At 40.1% G+C, this 19,768-nt stretch overlaps 1 long non-coding RNA gene across 1 annotated transcript; it reads left to right on the top strand.

The window, feature by feature from the left end:
* Window positions 1-1,422: 1,422 nt before the first annotated feature.
* On the top strand, window positions 1,423-2,313 carry LOC136232007 (uncharacterized). Its single transcript, XR_010690229.1, has 2 exons — window positions 1,423-1,834; window positions 1,962-2,313. It is a non-coding gene; the product is annotated as an uncharacterized lncRNA (long non-coding RNA).
* The last annotated feature ends 17,455 nt before the right edge of the window (window positions 2,314-19,768 follow it).

Below are 19,768 nucleotides of genomic sequence, written 5' to 3'. Positions count from 1 at the left end.
CCGAGGTTGGAGACTCCTAAGTGTTGATTATGATCTTTCTATTTCACGCCCGATGCCTGTCGCGCCCGTGCCCGCGGATCGCGAACTTTATATATTCGATGTGAGGCTCCCGCTCTACTGGTTTATCAACGGTACTGGATAGTCCCTCTAGGGAGACTATTCAGGGGTTTTCGAGTCGCCACCAATCAGTTTGACGGTCTGATCGGACACCGATTTGATTCCAAATTAACCCATTCGGGTAAATTCGGATAAGGTAGTGGTCTGCGATGATTCTAAGCTCGGTTTCCGGTTACGTGTAAGGAAGAGACGTAATCTCACCCTACCCCGCCCGATAAATCGGTACTGTTGTACTTCTGCGTGCTTGTTTTACGTGTTCGTGTTTACTATTGCTTTGAAGGGTCATTAATTGTATATATTCAAGCCATTGACAACGCTTGCAAAGTTTTCGTCGTATGTTCATCGGGATTACTATCCAGTGATCAACATGATATGGTCGTTATATAATCGCTATACAGCGATCGAATATTAAACATAATAATGTATGGTTTATCAATTATTTATCGTTTATTTATTTAAATCATTATTCAACGATTTAGATGATCGGATTTTATAATTACTATCCAGCTATTAAACCCGATGAAAGAAAATTATATATCATTATATTTAGAAAAATGAATATTGAAAGATTATTGTATAATATATGATCTTATTATTTATCCGGACCATTATTCAACGGTTTGGATAATCGAGTCAATTTGTAAACACTATCCAGCGATTAAACCCGATATATACTAAAATTATCATATTTTATTATTGCATGGTTTATTAATCGTTTATCGCGTTTTATTATCTTACACTTACCGTGCATATGATTTGATATAGCCGTATGCATCGGGTGATAGAAATAAGTGGAAATTCGTGATTGATCTATATCGCCTAGAATTTCGAATCACGTTAATTTTAATTTAAAAGGCGCTCAATAAATTAAAAAAGAATTCGGATTAACTAAAGAATAAATAAACTATGTTAATAGAGGTCAAATTAACAAAGATGAATTTATTTATGAAACTAACCTAAATTATGAGTAGCTAAAAATTAATTTAAACTAAAATAGAAAAATGAAATTCAACTAATTAGTTAACTATTCTAATAACAGAAACTAAAACTTAATAATTATAATTAGATAACTAAGTGGGTTGGAAACTTGGAAGAACAAAAAATTGAAGGATCAAATTGGGCTTAATTTAAACAAGTAAGGGCCTGATTAAGACATGGAGGGGCTTGATTGACGGGACTAAAATGATCATGACCAAATCAGGAATTAAACAAATAAAAAGGGTTAATTTGTAAATAAACAATGGTAAATTAGGGATTACGAATAACAGGGGATAAATTTGGATTTTAGGGTTACTAACCATTTGGTTCACCGCCTCCCAGCAGCCTCCATTTCCATCCTTCCCTTCCTCTTTACTGAAATGAGGCAGCCGCGGCTAGCCTCTTTCGCCATTCATCTCTGCCTTCCCTGTTCTGTCGTCCGTCGCTTGTCATCGCCGCTTGGTTCATGTCCGACAGTCGTCGTCGCCGCTTGGTTCGTGTCTGACCGTCGCCGTCTCTGCCTTCTCTCCTTCGAGAACAGAAACAGTACTCCTGGACAGCCATTCCCTACTGTCTACGCCGCCAATGTCTGAGCTGCTTCCGCCGTTCGCCTTCCCGTCGTTCACTGCTTCTTTCTTCTCTGTCGACTTCATCTGTGAAAGAAAGGAGTTGCAGCCATCCGGCCGGCTACCGTTCACCGCCTGTCCTAGTTCCGGTTCGTCTTCTCCGATGAACTCGAGTGAGTTCAGTGTCGTTTTTTTTATCCTGATATTACATATTAGTCCATTTTTGTGATATGTGATGGTTGTTGAGTAAGAGGATGTATTTTGCTTTCCAATATCCTAACAATTTCTCCCTGTTACCAGATCTGAGGCTCGCAGAGATTTATTCTCCAGAATCGCTTTCCTTCCTTCATTATCGGATCCGGTGGCTGCAGTGGTAAGGCTCCCTTGAAGAACACAAAGGGGAGACCGAATGCTATGTTAGATTGATTTAATTATTTTTGTTTTCTTTTGGTTTTCTAATTATCTGATAATGATTTTTATTTTCTGAAACTTGTAACAGCAAAACGAAATATAGTGGAAAGCTTATTCTATGTAAATCGTGGGAGGCCGAGTGATGGTACGGGTGAGATTTAGATAGAAAATGGGTTAGATCTATTCTAAGGATAATTGTAATAATAATTTTTCCACAAATAAACTAGTTTTAAGCTTCTAATCAACATTTACAGAAAATGTAAATCTGCATGATTTATAATAAGATTAGGAAAGCTTAGCAGAAATAATAAAAGGGTGGTAACAAATATTTAAGATGCAATATAATGTTAGTAGTATAGTAAAATATGAATAATATATATACATAGTAAGATGACAACATATAATAAATAGTCAAGTGAAGAATAGATATAGATATAGATAGTTTATATACAAATAAAAGTATAAGAGTTTTTATCTAATATATAGAGTTACTAAGATTAGTAAATGGTTAGTAGTATAGATTTAAAGTGCATTAAGTAAATAACATAGCTGAAAACTAATAGATGTTTATTTAAAATTTACAAAATCAGATCATTTCAAAAGCAACACAGAGTGCTTTTAATCACAGATTTTGTAAATTAGAAATAAAAACCCTTAGCTCAAAGCTTTAGGGGACAAATGCATAAGAACTTGTTTGTATTTGATATATAAAAATAACAATTACAATGACTCCCTCTCTCTGATTAGGCAAAAAGCCTTCTAATTGAAGAGATTTCTGTCTAAAAAGTACTTCAAAATATGCTCTCTCTAAACATTTGGCCTAAAAATCTCTTTTTTCAAATTGGCTACCAAACTCTCTAAAAAATCCCCTCTTCTCAAATGAGCAAAAACAACTCTATTTATAGCTTGATTTCAGCATGGTTTGAGTTTTGTTTTATCTGAATTGAGATTCTTGCATGGTTTGTCTTTTTAGTCTTGAGAAGGGCTCCTCTTATTTTTGTCTTTCTTGTCTTGAAAATGGGTATGTCTTTCTTTGAATGGAGAACCCATAATGCTGCACACTTTTGTATTTGTATGGAGAGTTGAAAATCTGAATTTTGAATTCTTGCCTTGGATTATTTGTTGAGTTGAAGCTTGATTAGGAGTTGGGTTAGGAATATTGAGAGGTTTAATTTTATGTTTGCCTACAAAACAAAGAGATGTAATAGATTAGTTTTTTGTAAAATGCAAATTTCATTTCTTAATAAAAGCATCCTATTTTTATTTTTGTTTTATTATTTTTATAATTTATTTTTTTGAATATAAATCCATTCATCATTAAATGGTTCCAAACATAAACTATGTTCTAAATATGATTTTATGTAAAAATTATACAATCTCTTAACAAAAATCATATCTAAAACCATATCTATTTCTTAAACATTATAAAATGAAAGTTAAATTAACTAATAAACAAAAATTGAGTTTAACTAACAATTTGAAATATAACCAATTCAAAATTATATTTAGAAAACAACACATTAAATCTCATATATATTTTATAGCAAGATTTGAGACACATTTGTTCCAAAGAATTATATCTTGAATGTGACCTGGTAATTATATTTAGATATAACCAATTGGTATACAAATTCCTCATTTCTAGGGTAAATCGTACGTGAGAGCGCAATGTTGTATTTATGATATAATTTATGAACTTGTCAAAATTTCCAAATATTATCAGTTAAAACATAAAAATGTCCCGGACAAAAATGGGTATCTACAGCTGCCCCCCTTTGTATACCTCCATTGGAAATAGAGTATACAAAGTACAAATAGATAACCATTTTTGCATTTTATTGAGTGAAAAAGTAAAAACTTGAAAACAATGAAAGGTTTAGTAAAACTCCCTGAATGTTTGGATCAATCTGTGTTGATCTGCCTTGAGTCGTGTTGATTTGATTTTGGTTTGTGAGTGTTTAGAGCGGCTCCCCGCAACCGATATGTGAGTGTTTAGAGCGGCTCCCCGCAACTTGTGTGTGAGTGTTTAGAGCGGCTCCCCGCAACCGATGTGTGAGATTGTAAGGGGTGAAAAATACCACTTTTATGGAGTTAAGGGGGTAAATAGAACATTCTATGAGTTGGGGGGATAAATGGACAAGTTAAGGGGGTGAGAAATACCATTTTTATGGAGTTTAGGGGGTTAAAGGGTTGTCCCGTAAAGTGAGGGGGTTAAATGAACAAAACGGACAACTTTAGGGGGCTGGGTATGCATTAGGCCTTTTTTAATTTGTGTATAACTTGTTCATTTTTGTTATTTTTTTTTGTAGATAAGTTATTTTGATAGGCTTCAACGAGCTAATGTTGTTAATCCAAGAGATTTTCCACTGATATCTGTTTGGAATAAAGAACGAATACAAAAGAGGATGGTTTTGGAAAAGATGAGGGGATTTGGAAGTGGGATTGTGTTAGACAGAATAGTAGTGGGAGAAAATTTGGTAAGAGAAAATATGGATATGGATGAAGGAAATGTGCCAAGAGAAGATAATCAAGATGCTGAAGGAGCCAATAGGAAGGAATGTGGAGAAGCTTCTTCGAGTGGACCTGCTCAAATTTTTGTACGTTATTACATCTTTATCTTTGTTTTTAAATTTTAGAACATGCTTATTAGATTTTAGAACATGCTTAATATTATTTATAACATGCCCTGTTTTTTATTATGGATTTGTATATGCAGGAATTTCTTGCTAAGTTCCAATCATTAGCTAAAGAATTGGGTTCTAAAGTTAATGAAATGTATGTTGAAACACCTTTCCACATAATTTTGATTTGACAAAATTGTTTAAGTATAATTAAAAATATATTCTAAACACACTAAGTTTAAATGCTTTGATTTATTCTACTAATGTGTTTGTTCAATGTTGAGTTGAATTGTTTATAAGACATAAGGATTAAAAGGCCCAAGCCTAATACAACAGTCAAAGCCCAAGTCAAACAGTTCAATACAACTCGGCCCGCGTTTATCAAAACGATGTCGCTGTGTACCAAAACGCAACTCAGCAAGAGAAGGATCTAGAAGACCTTCAGGGAACAACTTCGGAACGAAGCTGCTGAGTTGGTTCGACAAAGCGTACAAGACAGCAGCTGGCTAAGGAAAACTTCCAGACAAAGTATTTCTACTTTGGGTAAAATTCAGACGACACAGTATGCTGTCCAGTTGACTTTACCATAAAAGGAGAGACATTCTGCCGAGCTGACCAAAAGCTGACCGAGGACAGAAGATACACAAATCTGATTGGCCGAGAGCTCTGAGCAAGCCAGGATGACAACGACAGGAAGCCGTTTCCCTCCAACGGTTATTTCGAAATTCAAAATGACCGATGCCTCAAGACGTCTCTATAAATAGTGCCATCAGAAGCTTCATTCAACACAGAACTTGATCAAGCCATTACGCTGACCAAATTTCTACGCAAGTTCTACAAGCAAAAAAAGCAAAGCAAATCTTACACTACAGTTCATATATTTGTGTAAAAGTCTAGAGTGATTATTCAATCATCTAAGGTGTCTTAGCAATCATTGTTTAGGACAAACACTTATCATTTCTAGAGATTAGAAAGGAGAGGCTGAGTACTCGGTTATAGTACTCAGCGAGAGATTAGGATTGAGTAGAGGTATAGAGGAAGGTACTCTTGTTATACTCAGTTGCTAAGATTGTAAAAGGTTTGAGGCTCTACCTTTAAAGAGCTCAGTAGAGGATTCGAAATCTCGGAACGTGTTCCGGGGACAAGAAGTAGGCTTAGAAGAAGCCGAACCTGGATAAATCTGCTGAGTAACGTATTTCTTACCTTAAACTCCTTATATATATTGCTTGCTTAAATAATCAAAAACTGACCAAGTAAAGAGGTCAAGCTGAGTTGTGCGCATCGAACATCTGAGCTCAGGAATAGACTTTAAGTGCTATCTCCTGACTCAAGTCAAGAAACTGACCTAGTCACCAGTTGACTAAGCCAGTATCTTACTGATTACACAGCGCCGCTGTTAAAACCTTTTCTCTTGAGAAAAGAAGTCTGCCCTAAATTATTAAAAAGTTTAAATAGTTCCTAACCCCCCCTTGGAACTATACTTGTAACGTTATAAGGGACCAACAAGTGGTATCAGAGCCTAAAAGCTCACTGTAAAAGGTTTAACAACCTTGAGCTGATCCACACTATGGGCGAAAACAGTACTCAGTTTCTCCCAGGAAACCAAACAACTCAGATATTGCCTGAGGGGCTGTCCATCACTCGGCCTCCCCTATTCTTCGGGTCTAACTATACCTTCTGGAAGAATAGGATGAAAAATTTCATTCAGGCTACAAATATGAGTGCCTGGCTATCTATAGTGCAAGGCCCATTTGTACCTGTCGAAGTTGTGGCTGGCCAAACAGTTGTAAAAGCTGAGGCCAAATGGACAGAGGATGATCTCAAGAAGCTTCAAAATCATGCTTCGGCTATTAATATGCTTCACTGTGCGCTCGATGCTGCAGAATATAATAAAATCTCAGGTTGTGAGTCGGCGTAAGAGATCTGGAAGAAGCTGGAGGTCACCTACGAAGGAACCAATAAAGTAAAGGAGTCCAAGGTGAACCAGCAGATGAGACTGTACGAGCTTTTCGAGATGAACAATGATGAGGGGATATCTGACATGAATGCAAGATTTACCAACATCATAAATGAGCTCAAGAGACTTGGGAAGATCTTCACTGAGGAAGAACAAGTCAAAAAGATACTCAGGAGTCTTCCTAAAGACTGGCAAGCAAAGAAGACCGCTGTTGAAGAAGCTCAGGACTTAACCACCTACAAATATGACGAACTCATTGGCTCGTTGCTGACCCATGAGATATCTGTTGAAACACCTTTCCACATAATTTTGATTTGACAAAATTGTTTAAGTATAAATTAGAATACATATTCTAAACACACTAAGTTTAAATGCGTTGATTTATTCTACTAATGTGTTTGTTCAATGTTGAGTATAAATGTTATAAGTCATAAGGATTGAAAGGCCCAAGCCCAATACGGAAGCCAAGGCCCAAGTCAAACAACTCAGTACACTCGGCCCGCGTATGTCAAGACGTTGTCGTTTTGAACAAAAACGCAACTCAGCAAACGGAAGGATCTAGAAGACCTTCAGGAACAACTTCACAATGAAGCTGCTGAGTAGTCTCGACAAAGCGTACAAGACAGCAGACCGGCAGAGGAAAACATCCAGACAAAGTGTTTCCTCTTTTAGCAAAGTTCAGACGACACAGTATGCTGTCCAGTTGACTTTACTATAAAAGGAGAGACCATCTGCTGTGCTGACCGAGGACAGAAGATACACGATCGTGATTGGCCAAGAGCTCTGTGCAAGTCAGGATGACAACGACACATAGCCGTTTCCCTCCAACGGTTATTTCGAAATTCGAAATGACCGAATGGCCAGACGTCTCTATAAATAGTGCTATCACAAGCTTCACTACATACAGAACTTGATCAAGCCATTACGCTGTCCAAATCTCTACAAGTTCTGCAAGCAAGAAGCAAAGCAAAATTCTTACACTACATTTTCATATCTGTGTAAAAGTCTAGAGTGATTGTTTTTCAATCATCTAAGGTGTTCTAGCAATTGTTGTTTAGGACAAAATCTTTATCATTTCTAGAAGTAGAAAGGAGAGGCTGAGTACTCGGTTTTAAGTACTCAGCGGAGAGATTAGGATTGAGTAGAAGTATAGAGGAAGGTACTCTTGTCATACTCAATTGCTGATATTCTAAAAGGTTTGAGGCTCTACCTTTAAAGAGCTCAGTAGAGGATTTGAAATCTCGGAAGTGTTCCGGGGACAGGACGTAGGCTTAGAAGAAGCCGAACCTGGATAAATCTGCTGAGTGAAGTATTTCTAAACCTTAACTCCTTATTCATATTGCTTGCTTAAAACAAACTAAAACTGACCAAGTAAAAGAGGTCAAGCTGAGTTGTGCGCTACCAACGAGAAGGTTCAGGAATAGACTCTAAGTGCTATTTCCTAACCCAAGCAACGAAGCTGTCCTAGTCACTAGTTGACTAAGCAAGTTTCTTGCTGAGTGCTAAGCGCCGCTGTTAGATAAACTTTTCTTAAAGAAAAGAAATCTGCCCAAATTATTTTAAAAAGGTAAAATAGTTCCTAACCCCCCCTTGGAACTATATTTGCAACATTACAAGGGACCAACAAGTGGTATCAGAGCTTAAAAGCTCATTACTAAAGGTCTAACAACCTTGAGTTGATCCATACCATGGGCGAAAACAGCACTCGGTTTCTCCCTGGAAACCAGACAACTCAGATATTACCTGAGGGGCTGTCCATTACCAGGCCTCCCCTATTCTTCGGGTCAAACTATACCTTTTGGAAGAATAGGATGAAAAACTTCATTCAAGCTACAAACATGAGTGCCTGGCTATCTATAGTCCAAGGCCCGTTTGTACCTGTGAAAGTTGTTGCTAGCCAGTCAGTTGTTAAAGCTGAGGTTGAATGGACAGAGGATGATCTTAAGAAGCTTCAAAACCATGCTTCGGCTATCAATATGCTTCACTGTGCGCTCGATGCTGCAGAATATAACAAAATCTGAGGTTGTGAGTCGGCACAAGAGATCTGGAAAAAGCTGGAAGTCACCTACGAGGGAACAAACAAAGTAAAAGAATCCAAGGTGAATCAGCAGATGAGACTGTACGAGCTGTTCGAGATGAATAATGATGAGGGCATTTCAGACATGAACGCAAGGTTCACCAACATCATTAATGAGCTCAAGAGACTTGGGAAAATCTTCACTGAGGAAGAACAAGTCAAAAAGATACTCAGGAGTCTTCCAAAAGACTGGCAAGCAAAGAAGACAGCAGTTGAGGAAGCTCAGGATTTAACCACCTACAAATATGACGAAATCATCGGTTCATTGCTGACCCATGAGATATCCATGAAAAACTTTGAGGTGAAGGAAAAATCTGATGACAAGAAGCAGAAGTCACTTGTCATGAAGGCTGACTCCACTGACGGGAGTTCAACTGATGATGAGGAGATGGCTATGTTCACAAGAAAGATGAAGAGGCTGTTCAGGAAGAACGACAAATATTCCAAAAAGCCTTACAAAAAGTTTGATAAGTATAAGGCTGACTCAAGCGACAGCAAATACAGAAAGGACAGCTCAAAGCCCATTACATGCTTTGAGTGCCACCAAGATGGCCATATTAAGTCAAACTGCCCCACGCTGAGGAAAGACAAGAAAAGTGGGAAGAAGGCAATGGTGGCTACTTGGAGTGACAGTGATGAATCTTTATCAACAGAAACTGAGGCCACCGAGTCAGCGAAGATATGCTTTATGGCTGACGAACTTGCTGAGCCATGCATTTCTGAGCATGCTGACCAATCTGATGAGTCAGATAATGAAGAGCAATCTAATGAGGTAATCTCACTCTCTCAACTCAGAAATGAAATGGGTAACGCCCTGAGTGATCTCTATACACTTGTTAAAAAGTGTAACAGGAAGATTAAAGCACTCAGCCGGCGCTGTGATGAAGTAGAAGAGGTCAAACTGAGTGACCTCAGATACCTTCTTCAAGACAACTCAGTTTTGCATGAAAATATGAAAATCATTCATGAGTCTGTCTCTGAAGTCCAGTCAGTTTCAAAGAAACTGAGAAACGATGTCACAACCATTCAGAACCAATTAAAGGTTCCAAACAAAAACAATTTTCCGCTGAGAACTCAGTATCAAGGTACACAGTACCAAGGTACTCAGCAGAGAAAAAATCCCCAGCGAAAAGTCCAATGTGATTTTTGTGGGAAGTTAGGACACACTACTAAAGTGTGCTGGCACGCTCAGCACTGGGGTGCTGACAAGTCAGTAAAAAATCCTAAACAGAAGGTCAGTTGTGACTTCTGTGGGAAGAATGGCCATACTGTCCATGTATGCCGCCATAAAATAAAATATGATGCTATACCTGTTGCACCTAACAAGTCAGGACCCAAAAAGAGTTGGGTACCTAAAAGTAACTAGTTACAATGCAGGTAAGCTTGAGATGTGCCGAGAAGTCAAAGATGTGGTATATTGACAGCGCATGCTCAAGGCATATGACGGGTGATGAAACTCAGTTCATCACGTTTGAACGTAAACGAGGAGGGAGTGTAAGTTTTGGAGACAACAAGAAGGGTAAGATAGTAGGCTCAGGAACCGTCGGAGGTAACCCTACTATTGAATCTGTCTCCCTAGTCAGCGGACATAAGGATTCCAAGAGGGCACTCCGAAAGTGCAATCCTTGATTCTGCTGGGAATACCCTGATGACAAAGAATCAACTCGGGAAGTACCTCAGCAATGTTGCTTTCGTCTCAGTACAAGAACCGAAGAATTTCGCTGAAGCTGAGTACGATGAATTCTGGATGAACGCAATGCAAGAGGAGCTCGATCAATTTCGAAGAAATGATGTATGGGAGTTAGTGCCCCATCCAAAGAGTCAAAAGACCATCGGAACAAGATGGGTCTTCAGGAACAAGATGGACGAACAAGGAAACGTAGTCAGGAACAAAGCAAGGCTTGTAGCTCAGGGCTACAGTCAGCAAGAAGGTATAGACTACGGTGAGACCTTTGCCCCAGTGGCAAGGCTAGAGGCAATTAGAATACTGTGTGCATATGCATCTTACATGAACTTTAAATTATTCCAAATGGATGTCAAAAGTGCTTTTCTTAATGGAGGTATAAACGAGGAGGTTTATGTAAATCAACCTCCAGGTTTTGAGGACCCTAAGTTCCCAAATCATGTTTACAAACTCAAAAAGGCTCTGTACGGACTCAAGCAAGCACCACGTGCTTGGTATGAGAGGCTGACCAACTTCTTACTGACTAGAGGTTACGTCAGGGGTCAAGCTGATACAACCTTATTCATTAAGAGAAAGGGTAAAGATACCGTGCTGGCACAAATATATGTGGGTGATATTATATTTGGTGCTACTAATGAATCTATGTGCAAGGAATTTAGCAAACAAATGCAGACTGAATTCAAAATGTCAATGATGGGAGAACTCAACTTCTTCCTCGGACTTCAAATTAAGCAAGGAAAGAATGGCATATTCATCAGTCAAGCCAAATATGCCAAGGAGATCTTAAAGAAATATGACTTGGAAAATTGCAAGCCAATATCCACTCCTATGGGCACTGATACTGTCCTTTGTGCTGATGAGAATGGTAAGTCAGTAGACAGCAAGTTATACCGAGGTATGATTGGCTCTTTACTTTACTTAACAGCAAGTAGACCGGACATTCAGTTCTCAGTATGTTATTGCGCTAGATATCAAGCTAACCCTAAGGAATCCCATTACATAGCCGTAAAAAGGATCCTTAGATATTTGCAAAGCTCAGTAAATGCAGGTTTGTGGTATCCAAATACTCATGACTTTACACTCATCGGATACACTGACGCTGACTATGGACGAGACAAGCTGGAAAGAAAAAGCACCTCTGGAGGATGCCAATTCCTAGGAAGCTGTCTTGTATCCTGGTTCAGCAAAAAGCAGGCGTTAGTAGCATTGTCTACCACTGAAGCTGAGTACATTGCTGCTGGTCACTGTGTTGCTCAAGTCCTATGGATCAAGCAACAACTTGAAGATTATGGTGTTCAAACGAAGACAATTGAAGTCAAATGTGACAATAAAAGTGCAATTGATCTTTCCAAGAACCCAATTCAACACAGCCGAATGAAGCATGTCAGCATCAGACATCACTGCATTAGAGACCATGTACTCAAAGATGAGATCAAGCTGACCTTTGTCCCAACGGACGAACAGCTGGCGGATATCTTCACGAAGCCACTGGCTCGTGAGCAGTTCAGCATACTGAGAGAAGCAATTGGTATGTTTAATCCTCTTCAGTAAATTCCTGTGCTAAATGAATATTGAATGCTGAGTGAATTACATGCTGAATGATTTATTGTTTGCTGAGTATCTCTTGAAACTGACTGAATATACAATACTGAGTAAACTTGCACACTGAGTAAATTAGTTTAGAACTTGAACTTAAAATCATCCTTAAATAATGCACTGACCTCTCAGAATATCAAACGCTTGACATTCTAAATACTGAGTGATTAATCCGTTAGCATAAATTCCAAGCACGCGTATAACCTAGGATGACGTATTCGCCGTAATGTGTCATAAATGCCAGGATCCCTGTCGGTACATGATCCCAAGGCAACTGACACATGGATTTGGTTAAGATCCACACCGTTCAACTCGTCTATAAATCATGGGAATTTCCCCATCTTTTACTCCTTACGCTCAACAAATCCTTAAGGCTACGACATCACCCAAATTTCTCTCTCTCAAATACCTCTATTCTCTCCATCTTAGAAGCATGACTAAGCTATCCTTCAACGTCTCCGGTGCCGGCCAAAATAAGTCCAGCTCCGATGAACCTTCACGAAACCCTTCCACCTCTAGCAAGGGTAAAACTGATCAAAACTCTGAAAAAGAGAAAGCTGTGAAAATACGAACCTACTCCAAAGTCTTCGAAAGTGTTCTCGAATGGAAAGTTGAGCCCTCCAGATGGGTTTCTGAGCACTTCGTCCAACATGAACAACCGTTTGCCGAATTGATTGCAAAGAACGAATGGACTGGGCTGTTCTCCGTCAGAGATGAAATGTATCCTGACCTGGTAAGGGAGTTTTACCACAATCTCATGGTTGCCAATGACTCCCCTGACTATCTAAGCACTAAAGTAAAAGGAAAGACGATCTTCATCAACCCTCTGTACTTGGGAAATCTCCTCCAACTTAAAACTGAGGGAGTGAGGCTGAGGAAGTCTGGAGATCAGGACAAGACCGACTACGTCCATACTTTCTGCAAACCTGAGGGTCACTCAGGCGAGATCTCAGCATCTTCAATGGGACAGCACCAAAAGATGGCTCACTACCTGCTGAGCTACTTCATTTACCCTAAGATAAACTGCACGACCTCAGCAACGAACTTTGAACAGTGCTTCATATGGCACATGCTGACGTACACCCCCATCAACATGCCGGTCTTCCTAGTTGCTGGGTTCTTACGCAGCACGGGTACAATGAGGTTGGGATCAATCATTACCAGGATCCTCATCGACCACAAGATTGACCTTGAAGGTGAGGAATCTTTCAGAGGAACCGAAATCACAGCGGCCTCGCTGAGGGCACTGAAATATAGGCAGCCTTTGAAGAAAGGAAAAGCTGCTGCTGCTGCTGGCCAAGCTGATCAGACTGAGGAGACTATAGCTGAGCCTAAGAAAGGGCGAAGAACTAAGGCCCCAGCTTCTCGCAAGAGAAAATCTGCTGAGACACCTAATGTTGTGTCTCCAGCAAAGAGGCAGAGGTCAGCTGGAAAGTCAGCTGAGAAGAGAAGCAGGCAAGATGAGCGTAACACTGAGGCAGCTGCTGAGCTCCCTCAGAAGAAGCAGAAGTCTTCAACACTGGCCCCTCTCGACGTCATACCGACGGATTTTATTGTACCGGGTGATTCTCACTTCACTCAATGTCAAGGCACTGATGCTGAGAGAACTGAGGTCCAGTTAGATGACCACTTCATCTCCCAAGTTGAGGAAGAACTTGATGGAGATAATACTGAGGAAGAAGAAGAAGATGATGAAACCAGCGGTCAGAATGACGCTGAGGAGTCTGAAGAATATGCCAGCGAAATTGAAGCTGAGGACGCTGACGCTGGGTTAGCAGGTGGAGCTGTGCAGACTGACACTGATTTGGCTGCGGGAGTTGAACAAGTTGAAGAGCAAGCTGACCAGATTCAGACTGAGCAAAAGGAACCTTTTCCTACTCACTCAATAGAACCTGCTCATCATACCACTCCACCACGTAGAAGGCGAAAACTGGTTAAGGTCAGTGAGGTAATAGTCAGTGACCCTCCTGTGCAACCACCATCCATTCCTCAACTTGTCCTCTCCAAGACAACAAAGGATCCTTCTACCGTCCAATTAAAATTTTTTCAAACGGCCCTCAACTTCCTCTACTACAACGCCGTTGGAAAAACAAGCCTCTGTTTCTTCTCAACAGGAACATGCCGAGCATAACACTTCAACCACTTCTACAAGTCAGGTTGAACCAAGCACTGCCCATGCTGTTTCCTCAAGCATAATGCTGACTCCTCATCCCTCTGCCATCAGCACAGACAGTGTTCGGGTTATGACTTCCATCATCAACAACCTCTCTGCTGATCAATCAAACTTACCTCCAACTCAAGTGCAGATTGAGCCAAGTCATCCAGTCACTGACCAGGGTACTCCTTTCACCCCACTTTCTTCTGGTCATACTGATGTACATCGGGATACCACTGAGTCTGGCAAAAAGCTCCTTCACTCAGTGCAAGCACTCATCCATGATCTTCAACATTCCGCTTCGCCTGCTGCTGGATCTTCAATTCCTGCCGCAACTCAGCTCTCTCAAGTCACTCTACTTCTCAACGAAGTCAAGGGACTCAAGGATCTGCTGAATGTCGTCCTGTCATTACAAGCCCAGCAAGCTAAGCAAGATTCAATTGCTAAGTTCGCAGAGATACAGCTGTCAACAATTCAACATCTGAACTCACTCCATCAGCAAGTTCAGAAGTTATCTGCTGTGAACACTGACTATGCCACTTCCTCAGAACTCAAGATGCTCTTTGCTCAGCTTCATACTGAGCAACTTAAGACAAATGAGCAAATGGTATCCTATAGTCAGTGCTCAGTCGAGCAAATTGGTGAGGCCATTCGGCTCCTTAATCTCAACAAGCAAGAGATGGATACTGACTCGATGAAGCAAAATGAGTTGCTATCTCTTGCACGGCAATCCTTCACTCACATCCGTCATAACAATATCCAGCGTCATCATTATGACTCAGCACTCTTAAAAACCTTCCACCAAGTCTTTGTTGGTCTCACTGAAGCTCTCATTTGGCAAGCCAAAGCACAAGCCTTCAGTGTGAATATGCTCAGTGCTGCTGATCTTCATATACCAGTCGAAGTATCCGCTGATGGCGTTGGCATTTTTGATGGGGTCAATGAAAGTGCTGACAAACTCAAAGAGCTTTCACAAGAACTGACTCGCGCTGTCTTAACCGATGCGTTTAAGCTCCCTGAAGTTGACAAAACGGGGGAGAAAGCGCAAGCTGCTAGAGCTCAGCATGAGCAACGTCACTACAAGAGAAGTCAGTCACAGGGCAAGAAAAAGAAATAGTTAGGCTAGGTCTTAATTTTTGCTAATTTATTTCTTTTGCTGTGCAACTGATGACTTCTATCAATATATCATACTTCCTTTTCTTATTCAAATACTGAGTTATGATATATGCTATTAAGTACTGAGTTATTATGTATCTTCGTTTATATCAGCTATGCTTAACACTTATAATATTTATTGACTAAATGATATGCTGATAACATGTTTGACATCATACTATGATCTTATGAAACATTCTGATAAAGAACTCATTGAACAATAATTTGCTCAGCGCGCTCTGTCACTATACATTACTTCCGCTGAATTCTGAGTAAAATAGAATATGACCCATAAGCTGACCTATACCTGAAATCTGATCTTAGACTTATTCAGTTAAACCTTAGAATGTTTAGAATAAAACTAAGTCAGTAGTTCAGTCCTTACGGGGGAGTTCACTTAATTAAAAAGGTCAACTATCATGGGGGAGCTCATACTGAGTTCCTTGCTGAACAGTTTTGCCAACATCAAAATGGGGGAGTTTGTTGAAACACCTTTCCACATAATTTTGATTTGACAAAATTGTTTAAGTATAAATTAGAATACATATTCTAAACACACTAAGTTTAAATGCGTTGATTTATTCTACTAATGTGTTTGTTCAATGTTGAGTATAAATGTTATAAGTCATAAGGATTGGAAGGCCCAAGCCCAATACGGAAGCCAAGGCCCAAGTCAAACAACTCAGTACACTCGGCCTGCGTATGTCAAGACGTTGTCGTTTTGAATAAAAACGCAACTCAGCAAACGGAAGGATCTAGAAGACCTTCAGGAACAACTTCACAATGAAGCTGCTGAGTAGTCTCGACAAAGCGTACAAGACAGCAGACCGACAGAGGAAAACTTCCAGACAAAGTGTTTCCTCTTTTAGCAAAGTTCAGACGACACAGTATGCTGTCCAGTTGACTTTACCATACAAGGAGAGACCATCTGCTGTGCTGACCGAGGACAGAAGATACACGATCGTGATTGGCCAAGAGCTCTGTGCAAGTCAGGATGACAACGACACATAGCCGTTTCCCTCCAACGGTTATTTCGAAATTCGAAATGACCGAATGGCCAGACGTCTCTATAAATAGTGCCATCACAAGCTTCACTACATACAGAACTTGATCAAGCCATTACGCTGTCCAAATCTCTACAAGTTCTGCAAGCAAGAAGCAAAGCAAAATTCTTACACTACATTTTCATATCTGTGTAAAAGTCTAGAGTGATTGTTTTTCAATCATCTAAGGTGTTCTAGCAATTGTTGTTTAGGACAAAATCTTTATCATTTCTAGAAGTAGAAAGGAGAGGCTGAGTACTCGGTTTTAAGTACTCAGCGGAGAGATTAGGATTGAGTAGAAGTATAGAGGAAGGTACTTTTGTCATACTCAATTGTTGATATTGTAAAAGGTTTGAGGCTCTACCTTTAAAGAGCTCAGTAGAGGATTTGAAATCTCGGAAGTGTTCCGGGGACAGGACGTGGGCTTAGAAGAAGCCGAACCTGGATAAATCTGCTGAGTGAAGTATTTCTAAACCTTAACTCCTTATTTACACTGCTTGCTTAAAACAAACTAAAACTGACCAAGTAAAAGAGGTCAAGCTGAGTTGTGCGCTACCAACGAGAAGGTTCAGGAATAGACTCTAAGTGCTATTTCCTAACCCAAGCAACGAAGCTGTCCTAGTCACTAGTTGACTAAGCCAGTGTCTTGCTGAGTGCTAAGCGCCGCTGTTAGATAAACTTTTCTTAAAGAAAAGAAATCTGCCCAAATTATTTTAAAAAGGTAAAATAGTTCCTAACCCCCCCTTGGAACTATATTTGCAACCTTACAAGGGACCAACAATATCAATGAAAAACTTCGAGGTGAAGGAAAGGTCTGAAGACAAAAAGCAGAAATCTCTTGTCATGAAAGCTGACTCCACTGAAGGGAGCTCAACAGATGATGAGGAGATGGCTATGTTCACAAGGAAGATGAAAATGCTATTCAGGAAAAATGACAAATATTCTAAGAAGCCTTACAGAAAGTTTGATAAGCATAAAGCTGACTCCAGCGACAGCAAATACAAGAAAGACAACTCAAAGCCTATTACATGCTTTGAATGTCATCAAACTGGCCACATAAAGTCAAGCTGCCCCACGCTGAGGAAAGATAAGAAGAACGGCAAAAAGGCAATGGTGGCTACATGGAGCGACAGTGATGAGTCTTCATCAACAGAAGCTGAGGCCACCAAGCCAGCGAAGATATGCTTCATGGCTGACGAACTTGCTGAGCCGTGCGTTTCTGAGCATACTGACCCCTCCGTTGCATCTGAAGATGAGGAGCAATCAAATGAGGTAATACCACTTTCCCAGCTCAGAAACGAAATGGGTAATGCCCTGAGTGATCTCTATACACTTATCAAAAAGTGTAATAAGAAAATTAGAGCACTCATCAGGCGCTGTGACGAGGTTGAAGAGGTCAAGCTGAGTGACCTCAGATACCTTCTTCAGGACAACTCAATGTTGCATGATAACATGAAGATCATACATGAGTCTGTCTCTGAAGTCCAATCAGTTTCAAAGAAACTGAGAAAGGACGTCACAACTATCCAGAACCAATTAAAGGTTCCAAATAAAATAAACAGTCCTCTGAGAACTCAGTACCAAGGTACTCGGCAGAGATGGAATCCCCAGCGGAATGTCCAATGTGACTTCTGTGGGAAGAAAGGTCACACCACAAAGGTGTGCTAGCATGCTCAGCACTGGGGTGCTGACCAGTCAGTGAGACAACCTAAACAGAAGGTCAGCTGTGACTTCTGTGGAAAGAATGGCCATACTGTCCATGTATGTCGCCATAAAATAAAGTATGATGCTTTACCTATTGCACCTAACAAGCAAGGACCCAAAAAGAATTGGGTACCTAAAAGTAACTAGTTACAATGCAGGTAAGCCTGAGATGTGCTGAGAAGTCAAAGATGTGGTATATTGACAGTGCATGCTCAAGGCATATGACCGGTGATGAAACTCAGTTCATCACGTTTGAGCGTAAACGAGGAGGAAGTGTAAGTTTTGGAGACAACAAAAAGGGTAAGATAGTAGGGTCAGGAACCATTGGAGGTAACCCCACTATTGAGTCAGTCTCCCTAGTCAGCGGACTCAAATATAACTTACTCAGCGTAGCTCAGCTATGTGACAATGGGAGAAAAGTTATATTTGATGCTACTGGATGTAAAATATACGAGGGTAAAACAAATGAGTTAATCTTAACTGCCCCTCGCATAGATAATGTCTTTATGCTAGACTTAAAGAAAAAGTTTTCAAAAACTGTATGCTTAGTATCAAAGGAAGAAAATTCCTGGCTATGGCACAAGAGACTTGGTCATGTAAGCATGGACCTCCTGGCCAAATTAGCAAGAAAGCAATTGGTTGAGGGACTGCCTGAACTTAAATTTGAAAAAGATCAATTATGCCACGCTTGCCAAGCTGGAAAACAAACCAAACAATCTTTTCACAGCAAAAACATTGTCTCAACTAAGCGTCCGTTAGAGCTACTACACTTGGATCTCTTCGGTCCAGTCCAGCCGCTGAGTCTGGGTGGAAGAAGATTTTCCTTGGTCATTGTAGATGACTTCTCTCGGTACACTTGGGTCATCTTACTGAGTAGCAAGGATGAGACCTTTGAGACATTTTCAAATCTGGTTAGAAAAATTGAAAATGATAAAGACCTAAAATTGGCTCACATCCGAAGTGATAATGGTGGAGAATTCAAAAACCAAAAGTTTGTTGAATTCTGTGAAGCCAGCGGCATTGACCATAATTTTTCTGCTCCTAGAACACCTCAACAAAATGGGGTTGTAGAAAGGAAGAACAGAACTCTGGTTGAAATAGCTAGGACAATGCTGGATGAGCATAGGCTTCCAAAGTATTTTTGGGGAGAGGCTGTTAACACATCGTGCTATATTCTTAATAGGGCTCTAGTTAGACATATACTCAAGAAAACCCCCTATGAACTTTGGAAAGGACGAAAGCCCAATATTGGATACTTTCGTGCCTTTGGCTTTAAATGTTTTATTTTAAATACCAAAGATAGCTTAGCAAAGTTTGATTCAAAAGCTGATGAGGCTATCTTTCTAGGCTACTCAACAAACAGCAAAGCATATAGAGTTTTTAATAAACGAACTCAAGTTTTAGAAGAGTCAGTACATGTTGAGTTCGACGAAACTAACCCTGCAGGTAGATACCAGCCGCTGACCGAGGATGATCCACACTCAGTAACCGCTGACCAAGAACCAGCTGCTGAGTCATTCATTAAAAGGCTGACCAAGAGTAAGAGTGAACCTAAGATTACTTTCACTGACCCATCTACTTCTGCAGAGATTGTTGAAACACAGACAACACAAGACATAAATCTACCTAAAGAGATAAGGATTCCAAGAGGACACTCAGAGAGTGCAATCCTTGATTCTGCTGGGAATACCCCGATGACGAGGA

This window comes from Euphorbia lathyris, chromosome 6 (assembly GCF_963576675.1).
Source record: "Euphorbia lathyris chromosome 6, ddEupLath1.1, whole genome shotgun sequence".
NCBI classification, from domain to species: Eukaryota; Viridiplantae; Streptophyta; class Magnoliopsida; order Malpighiales; family Euphorbiaceae; genus Euphorbia; species Euphorbia lathyris.
Note: the sequence above shows the minus strand (reverse complement) of the source record. Positions and strands in the feature narration are given on the sequence as shown.